General features: G+C 37.1%; 1 protein-coding gene across 1 annotated transcript in view; it reads left to right on the top strand.

Annotated features, from left to right (window-relative positions):
• The first annotated feature begins 61 nt into the window (after nucleotides 1-61).
• Nucleotides 62-5,897, top strand: part of LOC106871223 (protein LZIC) — a 17,349-nt gene continuing 11,513 nt past the window's right edge. Inside the window, exon 1 of the mRNA XM_014917574.2 lies at nucleotides 62-768. The gene's annotated coding sequence lies outside the window, so the exon portion shown is untranslated. The remainder of the gene's footprint in view (nucleotides 769-5,897) is intronic.

Genomic DNA, 5,897 nt, shown 5'->3' with positions numbered 1-5,897 from the left:
TTGGTCAATATTCTCATTGAAGAAACTATAACAGTAAGTGACTCTCTTTTGCCTTTTTGTTTTCTTTTTTTTTTCTTGGATTTTTTTTTTTTTTTAGTTCATAGGGTTATGCTCAAGATGGCTCCGTCGTTCACACGTGCCATCCTTGCTACATTCACCCATCTTTTTTTTTTGAAGCATTCACTAGACAAGACTTCCCTTTCTACTCTCACCTTCCTCTTCAGGTGATACTTGAAGAAGTTGATGAGAGATTGCCCAGAGAGGAAAGTCTTTGTCTCTAGACCTTTCAGACGCGTCCACCATACACATTCTTTCGCCATAGCCATAGATAGATAGATAGATAGATATCGTTTAATAACAGTTTGATTTGGTTTCATGCATCTTAAAGTTTCATGGCCTTGTAAAATAAACCTAGCTTTTCAAGCTTAGATATTTGGATGAATTATTCACTCAAGTCGGCACTGGACAGTCTCTGATCATTTACATCGTTTATGCGTTTATTCCACAATTGAAACAATAGTGAAAGTAGCTGAGAGAATGTCTGTCTGCTTAAAAACTACGCCACTGTCTGTGTGTGACTGTGTAGCAGCTGACGGATGTAGAAATCTCTAGTTTGGAAAAAGAAAAGAAACCACAAAAGCTTATTTGTTGCTGGGTGCGCGCTGACAGAAATTTGCTCCTGAATGTTTTAACTGAGACATTTATTGTTATTGTTCTAAACAATTTCCACTTCCACGGTATCAGCAATTCAACGGATATCTTAAATCGGTAATCCTTATAACGGATTTTCATTTAATCTTCACCAGTTGTAATATTTCTTCTGTTTGTCCCTGTTTATTTTGCGCTGGTCCCGCTTGGGAGGCGTTACACCATCACTCGATTGACACTGTATAATGTTTATCAATAATTCTAAATATAGAGGTGTAACGTATTCAAACTGATATTGCATTATATTGATATTCGTGTCTTAAATCTATCCAAGCAGTTTTATAATTTCTGTTCGGTTATTTACGATATTACATTAGATGGATGAGAAGTGATCAATTATATTAACATGTGTTTTTAGTACTGGCTCCGTGATTGTTTTGTAATTTAATTGCGCTTATTGAAAAGTGGTCCCAGCAAAGAAATATGTTATATATACTTATCCGATAGAAGACGTTAAAAAAATGATATGTCCACACCTACCCAGGGTGGAGAAATGAGCTAATCTATAAACCGCTGCACACGGATGGAGTAGTAAACTACTCTACAGCCTTGTTAATTTTTTTTTTTTCATGTCACCATCGCTGATATGAAAACTAAATTAGAAATATCCAGTTGTGTGTGTTCGCTTGATTTGGTTTCGATTCTCGCTATTCAACTACAAAATAGACATCGATGTTTATTTTTATAGTCAACACTTAAGCGATCCCCTCATCCCTTCGTTTACATTCCTTCTAAACAGGTCGTCTGTTAATTTACTTGCATTTATAAAAATAACCTTTACTGCAGAGCAATTGCTTTTGTGTGCTAGATAATACACATTTAACGTATCCATACATGTGTATGTGTATGCACGTGGGTGTGTATATCTGCTATTTCCTGTACACGAACAGTTTAACATAATAATAAATTCACGTTTGTCGCAGTAACTTTATTCTAACATCGTAAATAAGTTTGCATCATAGCAATTACTACTAGTTCCGAATAGCTAGCTAGTCGGAGACAGACAGACAGACACATAGATAGATAGATAGATAGATAGATATGTTCTCTAAGGTGCATACCTACACACACACACATATCTCTCTCTCTCTCTCTCTCTCTATATATATATATATATATATATATATATATATATATATATATAGCAAGTGGCTATATTTATATATATATGAAGGGTGTCAGATACATGAAGGGTGTGACAGGTGCTTTGTGTTAACAGATCCACCTTTGTTCGACCTGCTATAAAAAGCAACCAAATCACACTCTACCGTTTTAAATCAAGATACATTGACCAATGAATGTAGCCTTTGATTTACAAAAGATGAGATGGTCACAGCTGGACTGCCTTAGATTTTAGGTCTGCTCAGTCATGCCTAGCTTACGGCTAAACAGCAGCAATTTTTCAAATATGGTTTCATTGTTACCCACCACTGAGGTAGTGGAGGGGTTAGAATCAGTAGAGCATTGGAAAAAATGCATTGCTGTATTTGTCTTGGCTCTTTATGTTCTGAGTTCAAATCCCACCAAAATCAACTTTGCCTTTCATACCGCCAGGGTACACAAAGTACTAGTTAAGTATTGAAGTCAATTTAACTGATCAGCCCCTCCCCTCAAAATAGCAGCCCTTGTGCCTAAATTAGAAACATTACACACCATTGTGATAGTGAACTGGTTGAATCATTAGAATTAGATAAATATACCTTGTTTTGGGTTTTAACATCAAAAGATACCTTAGGAATGAGAACCCAAGTTTGAAATTTCCCCAAGACACCTGATGAAGGCTGAAGAGTATATCAGCCGAAACGTTGTGTTAATAACAAACAAGATGAGGACAAATATCCGTCAATTGTAAATAATGTAAATAATTCCTCATCTCTCAAATATAGAACTGTAGAAACTCTTTTGTCTTTCTGCAGACATTCTAGTACTGGTGGCATGACAAAATGTACCCAGTCCATGCTATAATCTAGTTAGTGTTAGGTAGGACATCCAGGTGTAAAATCCATGTTAAAAGTAGAGGATGAAGCAGGTAAGCTGGATGTCAGATCTAAGAGAGAAGACTGCTGATACGGTTATATGATGTGTATGGATGAGGACAGCTGCATAAAGAAGTGCCAGTCTCTAACTGTGGAGGGAACCTGTGGAAGAGGTAGACTCAGGAAGATGTAGGACAAAAAGGTGAGAAATGATTGTCAGATGCTGAGCCTCATAGAGGAGATGACAAGGGACTGAGACAACTGGCTATTGAGAAGATACATCAACCTAAGTGAAATCAAGGCCATGTCCCCACCCGTTCACACACAATTTGTCCCCCATCAAAACTACCCTCACAACCCATCTTCCTAACACCCCTCTCCCTGACCATGATCATCACTGTTGCATGTTCCTCCTCTCTCCCTCATGTCTACCTACAAACACTATGCTCTCATATATCTACCATAACCCCACACTCTCAGTCACTCCAGTTTCTCTCACCATCACTTGCTACTATCATCTTTAAACATCTCCCCTCACACTCTTAGAGCCTCTCTGTACCACTTATGTTTACTCCCGTTGGACCTTGTGGGTATGTCCTGATACTTCACTACCATCTATTTCTCCTTTGCTCTGTCTCTCTATTTTTCACTCTTCTATCTCTTCTATAGTAAGACACCTGTTTTTGTCATTCTAATATACTTAAACCTTCAGCTGACACTCCAGCACAAAGCCACCTCTCTCAGAACCACTCCCTCTCCCAGCCAAGGAGTCTTTGTCTTGCAAATTACTTGGCAACCCTGCTGGTACTGGTACCACATAAAAAGCATCCACTACACTCTGTGAGGTGGTTGGCCTTAGGAAGGGCATCCAGCCACCGAAACCATGCCAAAGCAGACAATGGAGCCTGGTGCAGTTCTGTGACTTGCCAACTAATTTCAAACTGTCCACCCCATGCTAGCATCAAAAATGGATATTAATTGATGATGATGAGAAAGAGGATAATTAAGGCAGCAAATTGCCAGAATCATTAACATGTCAGACAAAATGCTTCACAGCATTTCTTCTGACTCTTTATATTCTGAATTCAAATTTGCCTTTCATCCTTTTGAGGTTGATAAAATAAAGTACATGTCACATAGTAGAGACATTGGTATCAACTAATCCCTCTCTCCCCCAAAATTTCTGGCCTTGTGCCAAAATCTGAAACAATCGTTATTATTATTATTAAGGCAGCGTGCTGGCAGAACCGTTAGTATGCCAGACGAAATGCTTTGCGGTATTTCATCTGACACAACGTTCTGAGTTCAAATTCCATCGAGGTCACCTTTGTCTTTTATCCTTTCAAAGTCAATGAAAAAAGTACCAGTGGAGTCCTGGGGTGATGTGATCGACTGTCTCCTTCCCCAGGTGTTGTTGTTGTTGTTATGATGTAAAGTAGTGTGGTATGATGTGTGGTGTTATGGCTGAGGAAACAGTAATCCAATGTGACTGTAGTCATCAACCACAGATTCTAATTAATTACCTGTCAGTCTGATAAGCAGGACAGGAGCCATGTCTTTAGTTTCAGCTGAAACATCATCATCATCATCATCATCATCATCATGCAACAAACAGGTAAAGAATGTATCTTCTGCATGCAATGGTGACTGTTCCATGATGTTGTTAACCTTGACAACATGGCTATGGAATTTGGTGGTGGTGGTGTGAGGAGGAGGAAGAGGATAGAACATGCAGAGAGGTAACTTTGACATTTCTCTAAACAGCTGGGTTTTTGATTGCATATTTACTTTTGTACTGAGGTGATAGCAACACTGACATAACTTAGTCTGTGCATGCACATATATATATAGTATATATATATATATATATATATAGTATATATATATATATATATATATATATATGCATATATATACATATATATTTATGTATACATATCCATCTCTCTAGCTATTTAGATATACACAATATATATATTTATACACACACACACACACACATATATATATGTACCATCAACAATGATGATGATATATATATATATATTATATGTGGTGTATATATATATATAAAATAATGAAGGCAGCTATACACAATAGAAAACTAAAAAGAAAAATTTCAGATGTCACCAATTGTGACTGATGGTGCAGGGTAGCACCTACATTGCTAGAAATAAAGGTTAAAACTCTTAGAGCTGCAAAGAAGCACACATCTATGCATTAACAGGGAAGATAACCACCCCATAGTGAACGAATCACCATACTAATTGATATGTATATATGTGTGTGTATATATGTGTAGCTAGATAGACAGACAGATACTGTTGTGGGAAACACAAATTTTTTTAATCAGTTCAAATATGTGTGGGACATATTCAACCTATAAAAAAAAGTAATTTTAACTATGATTTCCCATGGAGAAAATTCTTGCTTTAGACAAAAGGGTGTCAAAACATCAACAGCCGGCTCAGAGCATCCTCTAGTACATCAATAAATGCATTTCTAACTGTTTGTCTATCATCCTTGTTGGGTACCACAAAAGAGAGACACTCCTGAAATGGATTAGTAAACCATAGCTTTTTTATAGAAAATCAGTAAGATCTATCTACTAACTGCATATGGTCAGCCACCTGGCTCGAATGAATTACGTAATATGCACACAAAGTAGTGTTGTGGAATAAACAAACTTTTAAATTGGTTCAAATATGTAAAAAAAAAGTTCTATTTTCACAGTGATTTGCCGTGGACAACATATTTGTTATGGATGGATAGATGAGTGGATGGATGGCTGGGTGGGTGGATGGATGAATGGGCGGGTGGATGGATGGGTGGGTGGGTAGGTGTGTATATGGCATATAAAGTAAAGAGACTGATTGAATAAAAGTACCAAGCTTTAAAAAAAATAAGTGCTAGGATTGATTCATTTGATTAAAAATACTTCAAGGCAGTGCTCCATCATGGCCAGTCTGATGACAGAAACAGGTAAAAGATGAAAGATAGATATATATATGCCTGGGTATGGGAAAATATTACCTTGCTTTGTATGTATATGCATAAGTATCTACACTCTACATACATGTGTCTGTTTGTGTGTGTATATATATATATATATATATATATATATATATATATACTCTTTTACTTGTTTCAGTCATTTGACTGCAGCCATGCTGGAGCACCGCCTTTAGTCGAATCAAATCGACCCCAGGACTT

The sequence above is a fragment of the Octopus bimaculoides genome, chromosome 12 (genome assembly GCF_001194135.2).
Source record: "Octopus bimaculoides isolate UCB-OBI-ISO-001 chromosome 12, ASM119413v2, whole genome shotgun sequence".
Lineage (NCBI taxonomy): Eukaryota > Metazoa > Mollusca > Cephalopoda > Octopoda > Octopodidae > Octopus > Octopus bimaculoides.
Note: the sequence above shows the minus strand (reverse complement) of the source record. Positions and strands in the feature narration are given on the sequence as shown.